Raw genomic sequence first — 26782 nt, 5'->3', positions numbered from 1 at the left:
TCTCTCTCCTTTTTCTGTCGTTGCTTAATGCTTATGTTTATAATTGTTTGCTTACCCGCCACCGCATAATAATGAAGGTCTGGCGCGTTTAGAGAGAAAAAGTCCAGGCGCAGAGCTCTCTTTTATTATTACCACCGTGCTCTGATAGATATAGGCCTCGCGTGCGACGCGTCGTCGAAAATTGATCGACGAGCGTCTAATTTATTCAACGCAACTGCACAAAGAGAGACAGAGAGAACGGATATAAAGTTTTAATGAACACATTACACGTATACGTCAGCGCGCCCGCTCGTCCGGCTTGCGGTACTGACCGACACATTTTATAATAACACATATGCACAATTTTCAGGGGAAAGAATGAAAAAAAAAGTACAATAATACGAGAGATTGAAAATCTCTCGCGCGATACTAATAATATACCCCCTCTCCTGTCAGGACGAGGGCACTCGATAATTCTGTTCATATACACAGCCATGTATACCTATGTATCTCGGCCCGAGGAGAAAACAATGGAGTTAACAGTTTCATTTCCGCTGCTGCATGTGCACGGATCAATAAAATCGTATCCTCGTGCTCGCTGTGCTGTATATACATTGATTTGCGCGTTTGTTAGAGTGCGCTGCGTTAAAAGCTGCACACTGTGCACGTGTGCCAATACGCGATGCAGCAGCAGTAGTAGTATAAGCCTCGTATAGTGCAGCGCCATGGGGCAGGAGCAGTGTGCACTGTGCACTGTGCAGCTTCCAACGTAATAATATTGGGCGAGCTGCTGGCCCGCCGCCGGCGTGCACATGTATATATCATCATCATCATCATCATCATCATCGTCAAATAATATGTACATATAGCATCGATGCTGCAGCTCGCATGCATATATATAGCAGGCTCAGCTCTCGCGAGTAGCAATTACAGCACTGCGATATGTAATGAGAGCTGCATGTATATGGCAGCAGACCGAGCTTTAAGGCAAAAGGGCAGTCATCATCATCATCATCAGCGTAAGTGATAATACACGACACAGCGCGTATATATGTATCCGATCGCGTATGCGTATTCCGCTTTGATTTTACACTCCATTAATATAGACGTGCAGCTATTGCGGAGTTCTCTCTCTCTTTCTCTCTGTCTGCCTGTCTAGCCACACTCGCGAATTCGGTGCTGTTTCTTATTTTCTCCATCTGGCTTATATAGGCGGCTACTGCTGTGCACCCTCTCTTACCACCACCGCCGCGGAAACTCGGGGCATTTCGTTGTGTTTTGTATAAACGCGCTCGATGTATACAGCACAGGCATTAATACACGTGCGCGCAGAAATTCCGAGGCCGACACACGCGCGAGAGAGATCACTGCTCGTTCAATCGCGTAAATGAGAACGGATATGCTGCATTGCGCGAGCGAGCTAGCTATAGTTGGCTCGCGCCGCGCGGATTTATGTGTAGTATAGCCTGTGTGTGTGTGTGTGTGTGTGCGCGCTCGCCGCGGTGCAATGAAAGAGAGGATGAACGCATGCATATATATCGCTCATTCGAAATAACTACTTTGTATCATTGCTGTACGTGCATCGTGTGTGTGCGGGATCGATTGGTATACGCATACGTATCGAAGATGATGTAGAATTGCTCTGTCTGCCCTGCAGAGGGAGCGAAGCCTCGATGCACCCCTTTCTCGCTTGATCCAACGGAACAAGTGCAATTTTTCCATCTCATAAAAATTTATCAAAATTCGAGCATGAGCCGAGGGCAAATGTGGTCGCGGTCAGCCCGTTTTGCGCGGCAGCGCGTGCTCGTCGGTTATTGCAGGCGCTCGCGAGAAAGATCCGCAAAAATCCCGTTTAAAGACGTGTTTCCGACGATTTCCGCCACTTGGGATCCTGCACGCGCGTGTATATTCATAATGAACCGGCGGCGTACGCGCAAGAAGCCGAGCACACCTTATGTCCGTGATCGGTGTGCGGTGGTAGTACAGTGTGCACAGGTGTGCCGCGCACGTCTCTTACGGAAGCTCGGACGATCGCAACTGCTGCCGCCGCCGCCGCTGCTGCTGCTGCTGTTGATGCTCGCGACTGCTACGATGTATACGTATATAACATCACGTACGGAGTATCATAACCGCAGCTCGAGCAGCAGCAGCAGCGGCGTGATGGGCCCGTGATTGCTGTTTACCAATCTCGGCGCAAAATTTTACCGTAATTATGAGAAAGATAGGTAGAGAGGGAGCGCACAAGTTATAGCGATAGAAGACTTGCCGCTGCTCTCTTATGCTGGTACACGACACAGCATCCGAGAGATCGCTACATATATATGTTGCTTGTGTTGCATCTTAGTGTTCGCCGCACAAAGAGAGAGAGATGCACATTACATCGCCACTTTATTATATTAATTTCGCTGCTTATCTTGCCTTCGAATGCTTCGTGGTTTTCATTCGGGTCTTCTTCTTCTTTTATTCTTTTTCTGTTATTCTACGCTGCGGCGTCGCGGCATTCTCGGCACACTGCAGGACGATCGAGCTTCGCATCCTCCTCCTCCTCCTTCTCCGTCTGCGTCTCATTCTCTTCCACGAGTAGAAATTAATTGTGCTTTCACTTTTCTGCTCAAGTTCGCTGCGTATAATTTATATCGCACTCTATCGTGTGGTGCGGATATATCGCACAAATCAGCCGCTAAAAGATGCAGGGTATTAATTCGAGGGATGCGGTGGAAGAAATGAAAAAAAAAAAAAAAAAAAAATTAAAGAAGAGAGAATTTCGTTCGCGTGTCGAGCGAGTGGCATCGAAGCACGCGTGTATATAATCGGGGAATCGGTTTTCAACAATGGGTGAATTAATCAACGGCCACGCACACGTATAGGGAAGAATCATTCCTTTCTATCATTAAAATTTAATTCCACAATAAAGTCATTTGTCTCGACGGAGCTTCTTGGGTTTTGCGGTACGCACACGTGTGCTTGTGTGTGCATCTTTATACGGGTGTGGTGTGTTTCGTGTCTCACGCCTATTGTGAGGTAAGCGTGCCGCAAAGAGACAGAAAAAGAATGAAAGAGAGAAAAATATTTTTATTTTCACAACCCTTCCACTTGTCTTTTGAACGCGGCTCGAGTCTCGTGCCGCATATACAGTCGTCATCTCTCGAACTGTGCAACGATTAAAAGCTTCGCTCGCTCATTCTCTCTCTTTCTTTCCTTCTCTCTCTCTCTCTCTCTGTCTGCGTAGCTGTCTCTTTCTCTTGCTCTGTGGCCGACTTCGGTGCACACACGAAAGAGCATGGCAGAAGAGAACAAAAAAAAAAGGTCGAGAGCAGAAAGCCGAGCGAGCGCGCCGAGGGCTAGTCATTTAATTAAATCCTTTATCCGGATGATGCCATGGCTGCCATGTGTATATTCTGAGTTTATATATACGTGAAGTCGCCGCCGCCGCTGACGCAGGGAAGAATGGGAATGAAACAAGTGCGCCTCCTGCGTATGCTGTGTAGTCTTCCTAGCAGTACTGTACGTTTATCGAGGGGATCCCGTAATAAACTACTGCGTGTGTACAACAACATTTTGTACGTACGCCGCAAAAGGAAGACGTCGTCGTCGTCGTCGTCGTCTATTGAATAGAACACAAGAAAATCCTCGTGCGCTCTACACGCTGCCCGCACTGTTAATATATATAACGTCGAAGAAAACAATCGTTCACATTAACGTACACAGTGCACACCGGGGACACGCACATAGGGCCGAGGGAGCCGCTTCAGTCTCTTTCAGCGTTGCGCTCGCTCGCAGGAGTTTGTCGAAGAATTTACGCGCCTGTTGTGTGTGTGCACGGGTACAAAACAGCCCTTTACCAACGGCAACGGCAGCAGCCGCCGTCGCGCATATGTATAAATGCCAAGCAGCTCGTCTATGAAAGACATCGAACGTCATCGTAGTCGTCGTAGTTTCGAGCCGAGCATACGCGAGTTAACTCTGTCTTGCTGGGCAAACACAGCCGGAGCCGATGGTGAACGCTCTTTTTTTGGGTTAATCGAGCCGCAATGACTCGTTGGAAAAATTTAACCGAACGAAGAAACAGATCGGTTGAGCAGCGAGTCCTCTCCCCCGCTAGCGAGCCCTCTCCCCCGCTAGCGAGCACACGTTTTTTTCTCCTTCTTCTTCTTTCCTTTCGGAGCGATTTGAGTTTGTGTATTAAAGGCAGCAGCAGTGTCTCGATGATGATGATGATGATGATGATGATGATCGTGTGGGGCCCCGCAGAAAAAGGAGTCCAACCCCGCATGATATTATAATAACATTGCAAGTTACCAAGCAAGGCAAGTTCCAACATGTGGGGATATACATAATAAGGATCGTAAAACGTCTTGTACGATATCTATCTGTATCTATATATTATTACGTAACAACGTGCGTACGATTGCTATTAGTGCAGTCTCGAGATCCGCGCGTATAATACCGCAGCTGTGAGCTGGAGTAGTATATAGCATAATAAGGAAGGCTCGTCGGCGCGCAAATAAATTTTTAATCGTCAATCAATAGCCGCGGGCCGGCATATCGCAGAAGCAGCAGCAGCAGCAGCGGTGGTGGCATATTATAACGCCGCGATCGAAGAGCTGCTCCTTCTCTCTCTCGCACTCTCTTGTACACTTCTCTGCCCGGTGCACAACACAGAGCACAGTTAATAGCACGGCGCTGTAAATAATTGCCCGGCGTTTATCGCCTTAAACGCTCATTACGGCATCGGTGCGAATGAAGAAAAAAAAAACATGAAGTAAAAAAAGGGAGTGCGAGAAGACGAAGAAGAGCAGCAGCAACCACCACCACGTGTGTTGCTGCGCGATGATCTCGCAGGCGCAATTTGGCCCGCAGCTCATTGCTATATAGAGTGTTGTGCATGCAGCACATTATGTGCTGCATGCACTCGCTTTGCTCCTATACATATAATGTACGCTCGCAGCTCTCTCTCTCTCGCTTCTTCGCGAAACAATTTCGCGCGATTCACGTCTTAATTTTCTGAAACCTACGACGTACGTATGTAATATAAATATAAACATCGTAGATGCATATAACTCTTTCGTTTGCAAAGATAGATCGATCTATCGACAAAGATATATCGTGCGGGGAGCTTTTACAGCGAATTGTGCCCAAGTTTTGCGCTCCGCTTCGCGTACACACACACACACGAGTGCAGAGGTCAACAGGAAATTATGAGCGTCGACTCGTATACACAATTCGTAGCATAAGCGAATTCTGCGAAAATGATCAACGACGATCGCCTCTTCTTCTGCTCTCTATCTCTCATTGAGCTTATAACGTATTACATACACATTCAAGTGGCCGCGTGATGGTGGTGGTCATCGTCGTCGTCTTTTCTTCATATCCCTATATACGCTATATATCTGTCGAGCTTCGTATATAATCGTCAATTGCTCCGGCAAACTGCATTCTCGAGCGAGATCCCGTACAGATATTTTGCTTTCGCGCAAATGATTGAGTGCAAGATGTATGTAATGCTCGCGCTCTCGTGCAGTCTGCGGCGAGTGGCCGCGCAACGACGATCGGCTCATTTCATTTCAACGTACTGTGCATTTATTTATGTGTGCAGCGCGCGCTATACATTATGAAATGTAGTGTGCGCCCTTTTTGCGTGTATTATATACGTAAAATGCCTGTCGCGCGCGCTCGTGCGGTTACATACCCATATTATACATATATGATACGCGTCGCACAGCCCGAGTCGCAGTTAATTCGAGCCGATAAATAAGCCGGCCGCGAGTCGAGTCATCTTGGACATTCTTGAAGCTTAAACATTCGGAGAGCCGAGCGCAGCAGCTCTCTGCTATCCGCGTTAGACAGCAGCAGCAGCAGCAGTCGGTATATATATACGAATCATCCGATGCGTCCGTGCGGCTATTTAAGGATTAATACTGTTTCGGATGAGACGGAGCAAGAGAGAGAAGGCAAAAAAACGACGACGACGTCGACGTCGTCAGGCAGATAATCAAGGCGCCCCCTTCGCAATGTATATAGAGAGGAGCTCGCTCGCTCTATAAACTTAAATGACGACGACGACGACGACAAGAGTAAAGTATGCATGTGTGCTTATATATGAGTACGTTATTGCGTGTGTGCGAGACGATCGTTCTTGACTTCCTCGTCGAGTGTGTACACGTACACGCACATATTGCCTCGACGATCGCGTGTTGCCGCTGCTCCGACTCTGTGACGTCGGCCTCAAGCTCGTGCCTTGCCTTGCCTGCTTCATCGCGTTATATATATTTTGTACACACATATACATTGCACGTCAGGCTGCAAAGCGCAATGACACTGCCTTCGCGAACGTCGTGCAGCGGCGACTGTGGCAGATTAAATGATTAGGCAGAAAATGCCCGATGCCGGCAGCAGCAGCTCCATACGTACGTTATATAGTATAGTCGCTCAAAACGATGATCTCATTTTTGCTTGCCTGCTGCCACTGCTGCCTATGTGCATTACTTACATAAAATGTAAGTTATAAGAGTTGCTGTGCCCATTGCCCGGGCTAGTGCCCGCAGCTGTGTGTGTGTGCAACATATTTGACTTATTATAGGTTTAAAAAGTGTGGATGAAGAAGGGATTGCTGCGTCGCGATTCCATAATATCGCGTTGTATTAAAAAATTGAAAAAATACTATGCAACTTGGTTACAGTTTTGACAATGTTGCACAAATGTTTAAACTCAAACTTCTGTAACACGAGCAATCCAGTAGAAGGGGAGCGGCTTCATCTTGCTCGGGTACAAACATTCGCATGATGTTGCATTATTGCTGGCCAAAAAAAACAAACAAGTGTGCACAGCTACTTAGAGTTACGTATGCGCAAAAAAGCACCACCACGTCGATCGACTCCGATCCAATTTAAGCTTTCGGCATATAGCGAAGGTGTCATGTATAAACGTGAACAAAGAGTCGTTCGGATAATCCATTGACAGTATACAGGACAATTAATTAGGATCCAAACGGGCGTTTGGCAGAAACAACAACAGCTGCGAATCGAGCTGTCGTCGTCGTCGTCGTCGCTGGTGGACGCGTTTAATTCGCGACATTGAGTACACGAAGTTGACGCGTATACAGTGAAATCACACATACACGCACACCAATACGTATATTAACGTATAACACAGACTACAGTGCCAGTACTGTATATGGGAAGGAGAGATAATAGTAGTTCTCGCTCGCGCACCAGCGGCAGCAACGAGCAAACTGCCGATGCAGTGTACGTATGCTATATGTGACGAAGCCTCGGTGAGTTTAACGATGGCAACACGCTGAGCTGCTAACCCATAAACGCCCGAGACGACGGCATTTATGCCGAGAAAGAGTAACGCGTGTATATAGCAGCACGAGGAAGAAGACAGAGAGTCGACTTGCTCCAATACATACCCACAACTAGATTCTCACATGCGAATTGTGTATCGCGGCAAGGAGGAAAAAAGAGAAAGAGAGAGAGATGTGACGACGGCCTGCTGGAGAGGAAATCCGGCGGTATAGCGCACATACACACGCAGAGGCACACAGAGAGCCCTTTTGCCCCCCTGCACCTGGGGTGAAGAAAAAAAACGTCTTATGCAAATTTTTACGCACCCGAACTTTAATGATCTTGACGTTTGTGTGTGTGTGTGTGTGTGTGTGTGAACGATGCATGAAAAATACCCAAGCCTAGAGCCGCTCTGGGCGTGGATCGAACACGAAAATCTCTCAAGACCCGGATTAGACTTTTGACTCATCGCTTATGCTGCACAGACAGGCAAGATTGCGACGCGACCGGGTCACAAAGGGCACAAAATCCAAGACGATATCTCTTTGCTCTCTTTTGATCAACGACGATGAGATGATCATTTTCGGTCGACAATTTGCGTGTTACATAGGTGCTGCAACAGCGCAAGAGAGAACGCCGCCGCCTTCGCTTAAATCATCATGCGATCTATTTTATCGGAGAAAGAGAGAGAGAGGGAAGAATTGTCATCGCTCGCTCAATTAAACTCGAGCGATCATCAATTCTTATAGCACACGAGATAGAGAGGGGGGGGGGACGAAGAAGGAACATCGCGCTCGGTTCCGCTGTTGGTTTTTTTTCTTCGTCGTTGCTGCTGCTGCTTCCTCTTATGTGCTTCAATATAAATATATATCGTTGAGCTCGCTCTCTCTTTGGCATTCGGGCACAGAGAATTGTGGGCGCGGACGCTTATCTTCGATCTCTCGCTCTCTCGGGGGCAGCATAGCGTTAATTGACTTGACGATTTCTGCCTTTGTATTTCGATGTATTCTTATTTTTCGCTCGGCTCGCCGTTTATCCCCCCACGTGCTTTTTTTTATATATAAATAAATACGCTTGGCCCATAATGCTATCTCTACCGCTGCAGAAACCTACATCTATAGATCGCTATGTATAGCATCTCGCTATAACAAAAGAACTTCTCGTCTCCCTCCTTTTCTTTTTACTCAGCTTCTCGTTAACGCGATCAAGCACTATTATTATCTCTTTGGGATTTTTTCAGAGCCTTACCGTGTAATCCTTTTGAGCTTTTTTCCATGAGCTGTCCCGTGCGCGCAGTTGATTCTCGGCCCAGCTGCTGCTGCTGCTGCTGCAGACTGAATTCTGCGGAAATAAAGATTTCTGCAGCGAGCAGTTTTGCACTCTTTGGCGTGCCCTGATGATGATGATGACGACGACGACAACGATCGGTTGCTCAATTCTCTCTCTAGCCGCTTGATTCTGCAACAGAAATCAGATTTCCAGGAGTTAGATATATGTATGACTAGCGTTTCTATATAAAATCGTTATCGCTATTATCATTTTGCGTGCGTGCGTGTGTCGGCAGTGCTGTGCTCTGTGGACCGCCGCTGTTCATTGATCACGCGATTCTCGACGCGAAGCGGTCTAAGCTCTTTTTACCCGTTTTACACACACACAGGCGGCTGTCTAACGAAAGAAAGAAAAAAAGAAAGAAAATAAAGGGTTCCGTGCTCTATAAAAAAAAGCCTCTCGCAGAGTTGCAATTATTAATGATTCAAACGTGACTGTCGATATTTAGCTATAACTACACGTATAATTTTTCCAATGACATCTTCTTTGCCGTGGTGGCATATAGTCGATCGACGAAGTTCGAATTACGTTGGACTTTGAGCTTTTTTGCTATAGCAGGCCGTGACTGAAATATAATTCTAGCTCGCGGCTACGTAAAATAGGAATAGGAAAAAAGTTCGCCTACACGGGCCATTAGTCAACTCTTGTAATTGTCGAGATTGTTAGTAAGTATTTGTATTTTATATGTATAGGGCAGCTGTGGATCGCGGCTTATCGGCCCTCGCGCAAACAAAACCCCGTCTGCGCATAATTGGCTGAGCTACAAGCTACACGTGTGTGGTTCGCGGCGGTGCAGAGTCGAAACTACAGCGTGAGATAGTACGACTACAACAAACAAATGTTAAAGCGCACGTATATACCCGAATAATGAGGATAATTACGCGGGGCACTAAAGGAGTAAGAGAAAGAGAGAGAGAGAAAGAAAGCGAAACATTTGCCGGTAAAGAAAGAAAGAAAGAAATTAAGAAAAAGAAACGTATGTACATATCCTACTCTCGTATATAATACATGTAAGGTGCTCGCTCGGCGCAAGGATCGGGAATAGGCTGCGCTCCTTGACGGTTTAACTTACACACGGAAACTACCAATCTTGCCCCCCATATACGTACTGAGGCAAGGCGCGCTTGACTCACGAAACTACGAGTCGCGAGGCAGCTTTAATCATTAAAGACGTGGTAATAGCATGTTGGCAGCAAAACTTTGCAAACATTTACACACAGACAGAGACGTACACGTAGTACTATACGGGCACGAGCCCGCGTGTGTAATGCGAAATTGACTCCAAGACAGAGAGAGAGAGCTCTGTTTTGTATGTAGCAGCTTGTATACAGTCTTATAAAACCCGGGGTAAAAACAAAGACTAGCAAAGCTGCATATTGTATGACGTCCTCGTGTGTGTGTGTGTGTGTGCACGATAGAGAGAACTACAACTACAACAGCAACTGTATACAACAACGAAAAAGACAGCCTCTATAGACTCTCGACGCGTGTCAGGTATACATAATGCAAGGTACATACCCCAAACCCCATCTTTAGCCGATCGTTAATTGTATTAAGGACGCGGGTTCGTCTCTCTTAAGACAATGGGAAAAAGAAAAGGTGCTCGTGTAATCGCCAAGCAATGAGGGCTGGATAGGGTCCGACGACTCAATCACGAGCTTATACATAGTGAATACAGGGCATCATTCGGCCAAGGGAAAATCAGCGTTATTTACTTTGAGAGATGGTATGAACGTACCCCGCGAGACATTTGAATTTATATTAGAAAATGTAATAATTTTTAAAGCGGGCAAGTCATGAAAAGACACTGTATGAACATTAAATTTTTATCACAATTGCATGTCAATTAGTATACAGACAATGTCCGCGTACAAACTGAACTTTCGTGTTATACCGGCCAATTGTCTCGAGGTGAAGTCACACATAGGCTAAATTGGAAAAACAAACATCGGAAAACTTTTCTCGTCCATTGAATGCTGTCATTGGGGAGCGTTCTAGGTTGACGCGAAAAAAGCAAACACACATACACATACACAAACGCAGTACAAGGCGTGTTGCTCGCACGTACTACAATTTCTGCACCGAGACGACGACGTGCCGAGCGTGGTCAGTGTTGGTGGTGGGCGTGTCGCGCGGGGCCTGTGCCTGTGCGACGACGACGACGACGACGACGACGACGGGCCACCCAACGCAACCATCGAGCCACACAAGCTACCAACGTGCCTATATAACGCAACTGCGCGAATAGCGTGTACGTGTTCGCTGTCTCGGCCGATCGATTTTCAATTCTTTCAGGGTGTAGCAATGCGAATGAGCGTCGTTCGGCGTTTTTGCTGCCAATAATGGCGCGATACGTGTGTTTACTTATTACGATTCGAGCCCGATACAATTACGTTGATTTCTTCCGCGTTGTATATATTACACTTGATACCGCTTATCCGAGCTTTGGCAGGTAAATTCATAGGAGTCGCTTGTTGATGGATGGTGTCGGAGTCGCGTTGCTATGGGCAGGCAGTAACACGAATGTAGGCCGAAGCCGAGAGCGAAAATAAAAGAGATCAGGGTGTGTGCGCACGCGTTAATTACACGCCGAAGCGGGGCCTCTCCTTCTCTTGTGTATACTATATACTTGCTTATGCATAATGTACATAATGACCCTCTCTTTCACAGTGAGAAAGAGCAAGAGAGAAACGTAATGAGCGGCGTGCGGCGCTTGTTCTTCTCTTTCTCTCTCTTTCTCGCTCTTCTCGCCCAATGCGGTGTGTCTCTGTTTCTCGTTTTGTCCAGGTGATGATCTCCGGCGCCGCTCCCTTATGAGCTAGTATAGCTGGGCCATAATAATTTATGCAAACTATTGCTGCTGCTGCTGCTGCTGCTGCTGCTACAACACGTGAATTAATACGAGCACACACGCACGAAAATGTATCTCGAGCGAGCATTGCTCCCGTTTCGTATGCGTAAAATATACATCCCTGCACTGCAAGATTACGCAATTGAGCGTGTAGCGGTGACCAAGGTCGGCAAGAAGGGGGTGGTGTACGAGCTCCCTTTCGGAGCAATCGTTAAGCCTCTGCCTTGGATCCGCATTTATACATATTTAAATGTACGATGTACGCGCTCAAAGGTCCTGCGTGCGTGCGACTCGCGTGACCCAATGGCCACAGAACTACACTACACTACAAAAAAAAAAAAAAAAAAAAANACTGAAAAAAAAAAAAAAAAAAAATAGAGCGCGTGCCGAGAGTCCTTGTCTCTCCCGTATATGCAGACAGAGGTCCATTATGTAGAATACGTACTTATATATTTACGTTTATTTGCGTTCTCTCTGTCGCTCTGCGCATCCCCTTGTGTGCATTTGCAACAAACTGTAGCATATAGCCGCAGTTTGTGAATATGTATGTATGTATGTGTGCAGCTCCTCCATCGCGCACAGCGTACTTTCTCCATTGTTCGGCCTCATTTATTCTCGTTCAGCGCGATTAAATTGCGCTTGTAATTATCCAGTGTGTGTGTCTGTGTGTGTGTACGAGCTCGAGTGCGCACCGAGGCGGCCGATTACATTATGCCGTGCAGCTCTGCACGAGGCGGAGCTTCTTTTTTTCCTTCCTCGCTCGGCAGCATCAGCAGCAGCAGCAAAAGCTAAATGTCCGTCCGGCTGAGCGCGGAGGCGCGCGTCATGGGTCAGCGGCGTGTATACGTGTGTGCGTACGCGCTTTGTGCCCTTATACACACGAACACACACCGTAGTACAGCTCGATCATCTGTGTGTTATATACGTGAGCGCTAAGTGTAAGGTGAGAATTTGCTCTCTTCTCTCTCTCCCGCTATTCTTTTCTTCCTCTCTCTCTTTTTTCAGCGCTGCTAATGGCCCGCGTAATTATATTCATTTCGCGAGACTGATCTCTTCGCCTGAACTCTCTCGTGCGTTGTTATACGTATGCTGTATATGTAGGTGTTGCGCGTTGTTACGTGAGTATACGTATTATAAGAGCATCGAAAGAGAGAGAAAGAGAGCTCCGACGCCGACGCCGTGAGCGGCCAACACACACACACATACATATCGGTAATTGATACTTTGATAATCGAAACTGCCATTTCCACACATACACGCGCAGAGAGCAGCAGCTCGGGCAGAGCCAATTTGGACCCGCAGGCTCGTTTAATTAATTGCCTTCAGCGCGAAATGATCTTTAGCATTAACTCGGTAGCCGATAATTTCATCATTATACATCTTGTATTGTGTATACACGAATGCTCGTGCGCGCCTCGAGTAAGCAATAACTATTTCAACGGCAAAAAAAAGCGAGAGAAAAGAGAAGAAAAAAAAACCTCTTAAGAGCTTTGTCATTATCTACCGATGAAATACTGAAATTATGTGCCTTATTATACGGCGTCGTGGTGCGACGTACCACTACTACTGACCATTATACAATATGCATATTGTGTATATAAATACGCTCTCCCTCTCTCTCTCGCGCCGCGCGCGCATGCATGCATCACACGATGTGTGTAATGATAATGCTCAATCAATTTAGCGTTTTGCATATAACCTCGCATTATATCCCGATCGTATTTTGGCTGATGCAAACGAGAAAGAGAGAGAGAGAAAAGGAAAGAGCCCCAAGTTTGTACACGATGAATTCCAAGAGTATATATTATATAAAGTTCGTCTCGTTTAATGCGCGCGTCGATAACCTCTGAAATAAATCCGGCGCATATTATTATTGACCGTTGCTGATTCGAAGTCGCGCATGTATATTATTATATGGGCAGTCGAGACTCACGTGAACTTAACTGATAATATATAGCTCGATTCTTATTGCGACAGAGTAACAGTAGCAGCGGCTGAGATTGTAATAATAAGACTCCTAAGCTAGAACTCGATGCACTTGAAATGCACAAGTGCAGGAGTGGACAATATTACACTGCGTAACGTACATATATCACACTTGGAAACGCGGGAAATGTTCATTTACAAGAAGAGAGATTTGGTCGATGTTCATTATTTTTGTTGCGGCGAACGTACACCGTGTCGAAGATAAATAAAAAAGCTCGCGATACGTCGCGCTTTCAATTCGTTCGGATGTATATATGTAAGATCGGGGCCGCGCGTATTTTCCCGTATAATTGCGCGATACTCGTGTATGTATCTGCGCGCGTCTTGCCTCGAACACAAAAACGAAAAAGGGGAAAGAGAGAGAGAGAGAGAAATGGAAAAAAATTTCCTCGCTTTATCGGCACACTGTACGCGTGTGACACAGGCTACCGAGAGCGCGTGTTTTCGTCTCTTATAATTCTCTCTTTTTCTTCTCTTTTTCTCCCCTGCTGCATGTGATCGCACTGCAGCTCGCACGTACACACGCGCTTTATCTCGTATTATATGTACGAATTTTTTGCGCATTGCGCAAGTATTATAATATGCACGCGCTTGCAGCTCAAAGTGTATATTAGCTGCAGCTGAGAGAGAGAGAGAGAGAGAGTATTTATCAGCATTTCACTGGCGCGCCACACTTGACGCTTATACGCATGCGGCGTGAAGAGAGAGAGAGAGAGAGAAAGAGCTCGCGGGGCTGATTAAGGTTCTTTTCCGCGGCGCTAATCCGATTAAATCCATATAGTATACGCGTAGTGGAGTTTTATTGTTGAAAAGTGCACGGGCCGCGTACGCATTTATGCGCTTATAAACGCAAGCTCGAGCCCGCGCATTAATTCTAATACTTTTGTCGATAATCAGTACTTTGGTACGGGGTTAGGGCGCACACGTGTGACAATTACGTACACACAACGTACCTATATTATACACGTGAAAGCTATTGATAAATATTATGGATTATCTTGGATATGAAGTGTGCGGAAACTTTTATAATATTAACCCCCTTCCTACAATTCGTGTCATAATAACTGGCCATCGCCTGCAGTATAGCGTGAAATTTATCGAGTATATAGAATCGTATATAATGCACAACGTATATTGCAATATAAGAATTTTTATTCCAAACTTTGAAAATCCTGCGTTTTAAAAACATTCGTCAGCAGAAAATATTTCACTTAAGCGTTTATATACGTCTCGCTTGCTCGAGCCTATGTATGGGCCATTTAAATTCCCGCGGGAGAAAAAAAATTTCGCATCGAATCGGGCGTAAATTCGAGTTTGCCGGACGGAGCGTATATAAGCGTGCTGAGCAGTGAGCTGCGCTTGTGCGCGCGTTGCGTGTTATATCTCTCTTTCTGTCTCTGTCTCTCTCTCTCTCTCTCTCTCTCGGAGTCTCTTCGTCGAGAGCCTCTGAGCAGCTTGAGTATGCGCGCGCGGGGCAATAATTTTCAAAAAGAGCAAAATCGCCAGTATTTCATGTGGCTTTATTACATATAGAGAGAGAGAAAGAGAGCAGTGGCCGAGGCAGATGCGAGCCTCGGTGCACAGACACACACAAGCCACGCGTATTATACATATACTTTGCTCGTTATATCTCGTCGTCGTCGTCGTCGTGGCCGTTTGTCGTCTTATTTTCGCGTTCAAGTTGGCGAACGACGACGAAGGCACTCACGTCATCCCACGGATCATCTTACCCAAGTTCATCTCGCATCGCTGCTCGCTACAACATATCAGAGACTAACTCAGGCTGTTTATAATATGTGGCAACGAGCGGAGCAACGTATCTCTCTCATTCTCTCTTTTACTCTTTCTCTCTCTCTCTCTCTCTCTCTTTCTCCGCGTGTATATTCACGTTATAGTCGCTGTTGCTGCTGCTGATGCTGCGGCGCAGTTACTGAACTCGCGATAAACAAGTCACATAATCCGAGCGTGAATTTGTATCTCTCTCTCTCTCTGCCTCTCGCAGCACACGAGTACATATAAGCACGGTCGGCGAACCGCTGCGCTGCCATCAGACTGTGTGTATATGCGCAAGGAGCTTTTTTGTATTACTTTTAATATGTATTCTTTTTATTTGTCCTCGTCAAAACCAAGAATGAAAAGTATGGCTATACGGACGATAGGAGAATATAAGTATATGTATGTGCGTTGGAGAGGTACAGTGGAAAAAGTCACGGTAAAAAATAAAATAACAGAAAAAAAGGAAACAAAGAAGGACGTAGAAAGAAGCCAGTGGCAGAAGCAGCAGCAGCAGCAGCTTGGACGATGCTCGGAGGAGTTTTGTTCGGTCGTTGCTGTTGCTGCTGCTGTGCAATTGAGACGTCGAGCGTCGAGACACGAAAGTCTTGTCCACTACTCGCTGTCCGTTGTTGTGTGCGCCGGGCTTCGAGGCGCATACACATAACACACAATATGTGCAGGCAGGCAGGCGGCCGAGGGACACCACCACGCGGCATAAAGCGTATACACACACACACAGACATACACCACTGCAGCTAATATGCATAGTATAAGCGCGCAAAAGCACTCAAGAGAGCGAGAGAGAAGCTGCTTTTGCTTTTGCCATTGCCATTGCCTTGCCTGCAGCAGCAGCAGCTAAAGCAAAGAAAGCCAGGAACGAGTTTCGGCCTTCCGTTTCTTATCTCCGGAACAATAGCAGAGACCCTTCGTGTGTTCCGTCGTGGCGATCTCTGCTGCTGTTGCTGCCAGCCGTGCCATGCCGGCCTGCCTTGCTACGTATAAGTCGGAGCCGATATGCCGGAGAGCAGCCGCACATAAGCTTGCGACCAACGGTCAATTTGCTAATGATCTCGGACAGTAGCATTCCCCCGCTAATTAGCGCCGCTGCTTTCTGCTGCTGCTGCTTTCACTGTCTCTTTTTCTCTCTCTTTCTCTCTTTCTATACATATATATTTATACTATACATCCTCGCTGTTGCGCTGCTGTATATGCATACAAGAGACAGAGAAGGCACAAAACAAAACAGAAACAAACAAACGTTGCTGCTGCCGTTGCTGTGCGCCTCCTCGGCTCTTTCGGCTCCTGCACGCGGCCTCGAAGCCGAGCAATCGAAAATGAAGCTCTTTCCTCGGTCGCGCGCGCGCGCGGACTCGCGACTATTGTCCGTGCGCTCGTACTTTTTCTGCTCCTTTTTTTTTTCTCTTCATTTTCATGCTTTTGAATTCGCGCGCTCGCGCACAAATAGACCGAGCAGAGAGAAGGCTCGCGCCCGGGAGTACGCTGTTTTAAAGCATCTCGGCTCGCGAGAAAGAGAAAGACGAGCTTTTGTGAACTGGCTCCGCCGCGCACGCACAGCCTGACGCGCTGGATAATGTTTCCTTTCTTTTGTATATTATGCTTGCTGTATAGAATGCAGCAGACGCGCAGCAAGAGAGGCTCACGTATGCACAAAATACACCCTATACACCATCATTGAAAGACGCACTCGTCCTCCTCTATACACTATAGCGCGTTCATTCAATGCGGTGCATATATATCGTCGTCGAAGCGACCGACTAATGTGTTAATTTTCGACTCATTTCGATTTCAAGAGGTTTTATGCGTGTAATAATCAGCGAACTCTCGAGTCGATGACGCGCGAGAAATTGACGAGCGGGTGTTGTCGAGAAGATTATATTATTGCATTCACGCGGCACAGGTGCACGGGTCGACGCACACAGACGAAAATCGCAGCTCGATGATTCGAGTATTTTGGCGCGGGACCAGCTGAGCTTTTCTAAGCGCCGCATCGCGCAAGAACCACGATACAATGACGTATACATATAAAAACCGCATCGCATGGACGTCATCGCGTTGACTTTGATACTTTAATTCTGTAAGAACGCGAGAAAGATTATAAGTCCGACGCGCATTTGAATCAATTAGTTACAGATTCGAGGCGCGTATATTAACTTCAGGTCTTAATAAGCCATTCATAAATCAAGGCGATGGCGGCGGTGGCGTGGGTGCACAAGTTTATATTACATATTAGGCGAAAAAAAGAAACGAACGCGAGGAGGAAGGAGAAAAGAAATTAGTCGATGCGTCGACGAACAAAAGCCGATGTTCAAAACTTTTTCACAAAAGCACGCAGGCCAAGGTGAGCTGGCGCGCGCCTTTTTTTTATTTATTTATTTTTTCTTCCACCAGAAATGAATCCTGTGCCGGTCTATTCTCGATATATCCATGTATACGCGTAAGCACGTGGGATGCCTCATGCGGCTTGGCCCGGGGTAATAATTTTTCTACCGAATGCTCGACTCATCGTTTGTATCACTCTTTCTTTCTCTCTGTCTTTCTTGCTCTTTCATTCTCTCTCTCTATCTCTCATCCGCGCTCGTTCATGCTTACGCGCGCGGGTAAAGGTCGAGGAGCGAAAAAAGGCACGGGTAGAGATCCGGGCCCGCTGTCAGTCCATGCCTGGCAAAACACACACCACTACAAATACGCACGTATATACCATACAACAGCCTCGCATTTTTAGCTGTTGCCGCCGCTGCTCAGAAAGCCGACTAATCAGGAACCAGTTTTTTTTCGTCGAGTTTCGCGCGCCTGCTATTTCGCTCTCGACGACGTTAACACACATTTATATTGTAGCGAGCTCTCTGGCGTGTATATATGAACGCATCCATACACACACATATACATGCAGGCGGCGCAGTACACGCGAGACTTGCCAAAAGTATTTTTTGTGTGATTATGGGACTGCTGCTGCTGCTTCTCTCTGACTCTCTGCGATCCTCGCCGCTCGCAGCTTTACGGAGGGTCTTGCTCTTCTCTCTCTCTCGCGTTCTCTCTGTCTTGCTTGGCTGCAAGGTATCTGGCTTCAAAAATAAATTTACCCAACAGCCGAATCGCGTGTGGGTTTAACTCTCTGTCAAACACAATAAACATATTGCAGTGAATTATACGCGAACATGTGGGCTGAGATTCTTATATACAAACACACGTACACATGCGCACAAACGTGTACACGTGCTCGAGCGAGAGACGGAGCACATGCAGCGACGAGTGTGAGTAGGTATAGCCAGAATACACACGGTACAGCACACCCCGCGAGACCCGACTTCAGCAACTGGGCACGAGCTTCGTTGGCCAAATTGCAGCTCAAGCTAGCTCTCTCGCTTTCTCTGGCGTGTTTCTATAACCACACAGTTAATCGTCAGAATTTTGTAATTACGTGCCAAGCTTATAGACAGAAGAGAAGTCGAGAAAAAGACCGTTGATCGGAAATATTAGAGCTAATTTTAGGATTCGTCCCAGACTCGATTTAGGTGCCGGCCGCGCGTGTGCCGCACGTGAAAGAGATCTTCATCTCTCTCTCTCTCTCTTTTTCTCTCTGTAAGCGTGTCTGGGAACTTAATTTTACAGTTAAAGCTCGAGGAGTGAGAGGGAAAGAGAGAGAGAGAGAGGCATTAATTAAGCGACGATCGATCGATTGCTTCGGTAAAATATACACATTGTATATTATTCGAGCGAAGATAAGCGTTCATTAACGCTGCTCATTCAATTAGCACCCATATATAAAGGGGATGTAGCTGCTGCTACATTATTCGACCTGTCTCGAAAAGCTTGAGTGTATCACTATTTTTATATAGAGTAATTTACGCATGTACTGATTTACGCGAAGGTTAGACGTATCACCGCTAGGTGCCGCATGACCATAATTGTGTTACCCATAAAGGGAATAAACGAGTTTAAAAACTAAATAAGTAAAATACGCGAGCTTTTACTTTATGTTTTGATACATTTGTGTACGCACAAGGTTTGTTCTTCCTGATGAAAATTTCATCGATTAGAAGGAGAATTATATAATAAAAATTTATTTAGGTGCTCGATTTTTGTTTAGGATCTCGCGCGAGAACAAAAACAGGAATCATGCGCTGCAGCAACGTCGGCAACAGAAAGCAAGCCGTAAAACGAGCTAAGTACGACGACGTACATGAGCAGCAAAAGAGTGAAAGAGAGAGAGAGAGAGCCGAGGCAGAAAACATATTGGGGTCCCTCCCACGATGATATCATATTTTTGGTTTTTCACTCCTTTTTGCTTCTTTTTTTTTTAAACCCGCGCACAGCTCGAGTTCTTGCTTCGTTTTTTCGCTAGATATCTTCGATAGGGGTGGCTCGTGAGGCGGCTCGAGCCCCTCGTCTTCTTCTTCCTCTTTTATTTTATTCACCTCTCCCGAGGTGCCTGCACATGCACACGCAGTCGCACACACATACGAGCACGTCATCACTGCAGGGTAGCGAACCGATTTTTCTTCTCGTGGCAGTGGCGGCTGCTGCTGCTGCTGTGGGTCTGCAGATCGCCGTAGTCCAGAACTACATGTGTGTGTGTGCGCGCGCGCAATAATATAAGCTTGCTGTATTACATCGGAGAACGCGGCGAGACCGTGAACACGACAGCGAAATTGCAGCGTGTTCGTATACTCGATGTACGTACGCCATGAGGGCAGCTCTTATAATACGCAGCAGCAGCAGCAGCGCAAAAAGTCAGCCGATACTTATTTGTTCGCGCCGTTTCTTCTCGCTGAAATATTTACTGTTCTGAAATATACTCGTGTGCCGTACCTTCTTATGTGTGTGTGTGTGTGCACACGATACATACCTCGGTTATAATACGCGTGTATGTGTGTTGTGTCAGTTCTCTTATGCACTCCCATCGCGAGGAGAGAAGAGACTGCAGCAGCGCACGAGCTCTCGCAGCCGAGCTCGAACTTTGGTATATATTAATTTTACACTGTCTCGAGCGAGCGAGCATATTGGTGTGTGGCGGAGATTGCGCCGATAGTCGTCCTTTTCGCTCGGCTGAAATAAATCGTATACTCGCGCACACACACACACACACACACACACACACACACACACACACACACACACACACACACACACGGGCAAGCGTTTATAAGCGAGCGAACAATTTTTGCAGAACGAAGAGGATATACAAGAGTTTGGCGCGTACAGTATATAGTCCATCATCGCACGAACTCTTGCGGTTAAAATTTTCCATACGCGAGCTTTTACAATGTACTCAACGTGTTCGTACGCATTCACTCGGCGCACGAGCTCTTAATTAATAATTCGAATGTGTGCGTGCACGTGTCAAGCGCGCAGTGCGCTTAGTGTATTATGCTACCCATATAATACCGTACCGACCAGTGCGCGCGCATATATAATTGCGCTTCGGGCTCGTTAGGCATTTTATCGGGCCGCTCGGATCGGGGGCCCGAGAGTTGCAAAACAACTTTTTTCGGTTGTATTCGCGCTGCGCCTCGTGCGCGCGCACGAGCCTTTTTACATGCGTGTAGGTATACATATAGGCATGTGTATCGAGTCCCTCGAGTATTTCAGCCACAAGAGCTGCTTCAAATATGCTTCCGTTAACGCTTAGGCGCGCTAGAGCAACCTGCTGCTGCACACAAGATCTGCGCGTCTTTGTGTATGTATAATATCTGTATATGCAGCAAGTGTGCGTGGTGCTGCGTGAGATGCGCGGCTCTGAACTCGGTCGATCAAGAGAGACAAAGAGAGAGAAGAGAAAATCTCGCTAGAGAGCTGCTCTCTTGGCCCTCTTCTTTTTAATCTTCATCGCTGAACACGCTGAGAGCTTTGGCATGGCTATACACGTGTGTGCGTCTGTGTGCTGTTGTGCATCCATGGGCTTATCGAGAGAGAGAGAGGGAGAGTGAGTGAGTGAGCCGAGGCCCCGAGACCGAGGCAGCGGACTTACGGTGGTAACCCGAGCGGCCATTATAATCGCATCAAGCGTGCGCGCGCGCGAGCGAGAGAATATAGGTCCGCGCGCTGCACAGGGCCAGCACACGAGAAGCTCGCTCGCTCACTCACTCACTCTCTCGAAGAAGCGAAAGAGCCGAGGAAAGGAACGAAACGGAGGTCGAGGTAGGAGGCGGAGAAACGATGGGTCCCTACAATTTATTCCGTGTAATTTCGAGCGAAATGGAGAGAGAAGAAGGAGTGTATTAAGTGCGAGCTCTCTCAAGAGAGAGAGAGAGAGAGAGAACCTTTGCGCGACTATATTTACGGCAGCGGCGGCGGCTGCGACGCCGATCGTCGACCCCCGTGCGCGCGTGAAATTTCGGGGTCTGTTTTTTTCGGAAATTGATGGCCTACCTCTTTCGAGCTTCTCTCTTCCAATTTCTCCCTTCTCTCTCTCTCTGTTACTCCTCTTCGTTTACGCTCGAACGAGAGCTATGCCGAGTTGCAATTCTTTTCTCTCTCTCTCTCTTTCTTTCTTACTCGCTTTCCGACCACCCCATCATTTTGGAATTTTTATCCTATCTCGTAAATGAACATCCGGCAGCGCACACACACGGTAGACAGAAAGAATCTTTCAACTATGCGTGAAATGTACAATTTAGCCAAAAAAGTCCGATCTGCTTTGGCCACTTGTATATCGACAGTGTGCGAAGACGGGATCGGGATGATAATGATGATGATGATGATGATGATGATGTCGATTTCGCCAGTCACTGCATTAGAGAACTTCGCCGCTAATCGTGCCAAAAGATCTCTCCTCTCGTCTTTGTTACGATGTGTGCCAGCGAGTCCAAAATCGATTTGCATTTTTCGATACACGCGAACGTATTTTACGACTCGCACCAAGTAGCAGTACTTATAAATATTTGATAATCCTCAACGCAAAAGTACACAATGCACGGAAAGCGTGTATTTATATAGAGTAGCGGACTGACCTCTAACTCTTGTGCCGATCGCAAGCAGTCATTTAAGAGGGCCGAATCGTTTAACGATAATAATACACATCGGCGAATATGACATTTAGGCTCCGAGAGGCTCTCTCGACGAGGGAGAAAAAAAATCAATTTTCAACCTCGCGAATCGAGATTCCGAAGGCGATTCAAGGCTGCCCAACTCGTAAAAGCCAGAGCCAATCAAGAGGCATAACAAAAAAAAAAGGGAAGAAGAAGTGCGAACGACTAGCCAACTGTGAAAAGAGAGACAGAGAGAAAGAGGCGAACGAAGAAAGGATGTTACACCGAGAGAAATGAAGACGAAGCCGGTGTGCCACAAATGGTATCGATTTTCTACAAACATTTTCGAGTTTTTGAAATTCGTGCCGATGCGCCGACGCAATCGAATTATGGACGTTGCTTTACTCGAGCTTATTGTACACGCAGCCTGCGTGTGTATTGTACTTTCTAATACATATGTGTGCACCATGTGCTCTGGTCAATGGTCTGTTATTGAGTGTAGTAGAGTGTCTCTCTTTCACAGTGGCTGTGCAGTGTCCGTACACTTATTCAGTTTTTGATTAAACATTCATCGTTGCAGAGGTTAATTTATTAATATTTATCTTCCAATAAGTCAATGGAAAACGAAAATAATATTTCTTCACTAGTCGAGTTAATCGAAATTAGACTCCGAGCAACAGACAATATACTACAGCGACGAAATGAATTTTGCATGATGATGGACATACAATCCTCGCATCCCTGGCCCAATGTTTTCCAAAAGATAATGAACAATAAAAGCCTATTTCCCGGAGTCAAAGATACAGAGTACTTTTTGAAGATCGGATTGAAAGAGAACAGTTCGAATATCTTGCAAATTCTCGAGGCAAACAATCCGAATATCCACGAAGCTGCCTTCGTCGATGGAAAATCCACACCTCATTATTTAGCCGATTTAGAATTATCTTGGGAGAGAAATGATACGAATACGTCTTTTATGGTGTCTGTATTGAAGAAATCGGAGAAAAATTGCATCGACGTACACGGCTTCTCTTACTTTCACGCGGCCTGCGTGTGTAGCGACGAAATAGTCCAGCGGTTCGTGGACGAAGGCGTAGACGTCAATCTCGATACTTGGAAGTGTTCACCGCTGCACATGGCTGCTCAACACAGGCGCAAAGAAATAGTAGAAATTTTATTGGAGAACGGCGCCAACCCGAATCAGCTGGATCGCGAGATGTCGACTCCTCTACATGCCCTTTCGCGGGTCGGGCTGTGCGACTGCGCATTGGGCATGTACTTGTGCGATTACAGAAGACCAGTCGAGGAGATCGTCCACATGCTCATAGAAAAAGGGGCTAACATCGAGGCACGCAATAAATACGGAGACACTCCGTTACAGGCGGCGATATCGTGTTTCGACGTCGAGCTCGCCAGGACACTCATGAAACACGGCGCGAATCTCGAAAGTTTAAACGAGGATAGAATGTTCGGCCGGAATTTCGAATCTATCGAATTGAAACATTTTCCGTTGACTTTAAACATTATCGAGATGTTTCATTTATTGCAGTCGGTTGGATACGAAGTGAGCTTACTCATTAGACTTAGGATGTTAAAATGTTGGATGCGAATTCGGGGAAACGACACCGACCATTTAATCCCTGAAAAGACAGGTAAGTTATTCAATTTTTCAAGTGTAATAACTTTAATTTACGTGTAATACATTGTTTTTTCTTTTATTTAGACTGCGAAGTAAAATACGAAGAAGAACGCGAAAGTAGAGAGGCATACTTCGAAATTGGCGATAAGATACATATTTATAAAAAATTTGGTTTTTTTATAAAACAAGAAGCTTTAGATTATATGCACAAGCAAAGAGAAAAATTGAAACTAGATTTAAGAGAAGACATCGAGGATGAATCTCCTCCACAGATTATTGAGTCCATCGAGAAATATGAAAGGCCTAGAGTTGCCAGATTGAATGACATCAAAGTAAACGATGACACTTCCCTCTATCAACTATGCCAAATGAGTTACGATAGGGGTTACTCAGTTTTGAAAAAAATGAATAATTTTCGGGTACCACCAATCAGTGTCCATCACTGTTATGTGAGTCTCATAGTAAAAAGATACCTGGCAAACATTTTTATAAGGCCACAGTTGGAATTATTCGCAGCCGATCTGTTCATGACGGATTACTGTATGTTGAATCTCCCTCACACCGTTTGCCGAATTATTGCCGGAAAAATGAGCTACGAGGAACTATTTCGTTTGTGCGAGCAAACAAGCGAAGAGAGTCTGATAAAGTCGTTGCCGGCGCAACAAAGTAAAAAACCGCATGTCCAAGATCAAATTCATGAAAGGGACCAAGAGAATTTCAGTACACCGCCAGTATTAAAAAGACAACGATTGAATGATGATTAAAGAAAATCTTGAATAATTGTAAATATTTTTGTAATCATATGCTTTGTGATATTGTATGGAAGGAGCTGTTTCCTTTAATCTATATTTGTACGAGTTCAAGAATAATAAAAATTTCTTCAAGCTGCTCAACTTATTTAAAAAATGAATTATCCTGTAAAAAAGAAGTAACTTTGATTTTCATCTATCATATAGTGAAGGCAACAAACGCTGGTTGCTGTCGCACCTGAAGCAGCGTTTTATTTCGAGGCAGAATATCGACACATATTATGAATGCAATGTATCAGTCTCGGAAAACATTGGAGGGCGCGACAATTCTGTATGCGAAAAATTAGCCTCCACGTGTGTTAACCATGCGGCTTGTACGATGCGAGGGAAAAAAGGCGAAGAAGAAGAGCTGCGAGGGCCCCTTTTTGTTGCAGTCGCACGCATGATCTTGTACAAAATGATATATTAGCGAGCGAGAGAGCCGCCGAGGCATGAGGATCCGGCGTCGATGTACGGCGACGTAAATACATCAACTTGCACCCGTAATAAGTGTATATACATAATATAAGTCTATACATCGCATTATCTGCGCATATTCATGTAATGGCAATGGGTGAACGCACACACGAGCCTAATGGCTTCCGAGTATAACACACACACATTTCGCGGTGTGTACGCAGACGCACATACGATCAGCGCCCCACACAGATGGCTTTGCTCGTCGTCGTCGTCGTCTCCTTCCGTCCTTAACCCTTTTGAATTTTCGAGGCATCGGCGCATACGTAAGGTAATTCTATATCTGCGCGCTGTTACATAGAGGCTCATCATCGACGTCTTTGGGGACACACAGCACCCAAGATCGAAGCTCCGCAGCGCGGCGCACTATAACCGGGCGCATTAATATTCCTCCGGAGCCGCTGCTGCTGCACCGTTGCGCGATGATCGTGAGAGAGTCTCTCCGCCAGTACAAGAGAGAGAGAGAGAGAAGAAACCCCCCTGCGCGTCTTTTTGACATTTTATCGGCTCGTCTATATACCGATAATGTGTATAAATATATGCGCGCAAGGCATATACGTATTTATAGCCGTTAATGTCGTATATATATATACGGTCCCGAGTTTATGCGCGTATACGCCTATCGCGCGCCGAGGAAAAAGTTTTTCATCACCTTTTACAGGTTCTCAGCGTGGTATTATGTACGTTGTAGATATATGTATGCAAACTCTCATGATGCTATTGATGACGACGACGATCTCGAGGCTCTCTGGACTATTTTAGGCAATCCCACTGTATATTCATATACGCACAGGCAGGATCATATTGTCATTTGTTATTTCGAAATATCGCACGAACATTGTCGTAAAATGCTTGATTGATTAGATGTGTTCCAAGGAGAAATATCTCGAGTGGTCTCTCTTTCTTTCTCTCTCTCTCTCTCGATTCGTTTTTACCTCGAGTTTATCCATTCGGAGCACATATCGACGCCCCTTACGAAAAGTAGGAAGATTCAAATGTCTTACGAAAGGTAGGAAGATATTGATTTTTGACGAAAAGTAGGAAGTTTTGATATTTTTTGTCAAAATCAGGACGTTTCAATTTTTTGACGAAAACTAGGAAGTTTCAGATTTTTGAACGTAAGTTAGGAAGTTTCAAATGTCCGGACGAAAATTAGGATGTTTCAAGATTTTAAAAAAATGCCAAAAATTATGATGTTCGCGAGGAATTAACATTTTCTCACACATTTTATTAAGATCCTCAATTTTTTTATTATTGTGGATATCAATGAAATGTGCTGAAATGTTAATTCTCAATGAACACCATACTTCACAGTGTGCTTGAAGAGCATATAGGTTTGCCAAAAATACCTCTGAATTCTGTTGTAAGTGTTCGAAAGAATGTAAGCCACTGAATATGGAACCGTTTGAACGAAAATCCTAGCTGCTACTATAGTGAAATGCTTTCTTAATCTGCATCAAACCATTATTGCCGTTATTTAATAATGGTGTTTTTTGGGGGGTTTGTTTAGTTGAAACATAGTAAACTCACTTAAATCCTTATTCATAGTTGTACAGCTTTAAAGTGCAGAAAACAACCTTTAATTTGGTTACTTCAAAAACATTCCAAGTCATATAGAACCGGAGATACAGATATATGAAGATTCACGAATAATTTAAGTATTAAATGTGTGAACCGTTGAT

At 45.7% G+C, this 26782-nt stretch overlaps 1 protein-coding gene across 1 annotated transcript in view; it reads left to right on the top strand.

Annotated features, from left to right (window-relative positions):
• LOC106651933 (UPF0489 protein C5orf22 homolog) overlaps positions 1-26782 on the top strand; it is a 459026-nt gene that overhangs the window by 295279 nt on the left and 136965 nt on the right. The gene's annotated exons all lie outside the window — the stretch shown is intronic.

Source organism: Trichogramma pretiosum, unplaced genomic scaffold (assembly GCF_000599845.2).
Source record: "Trichogramma pretiosum strain Unisexual culture from Peru unplaced genomic scaffold, Tpre_2.0 scaffold11, whole genome shotgun sequence".
Taxonomy (NCBI): domain Eukaryota; kingdom Metazoa; phylum Arthropoda; class Insecta; order Hymenoptera; family Trichogrammatidae; genus Trichogramma; species Trichogramma pretiosum.
The sequence above is the reverse complement of the archived record's forward strand: the minus strand, read 5'-3'. Positions and strand labels throughout refer to the sequence as shown.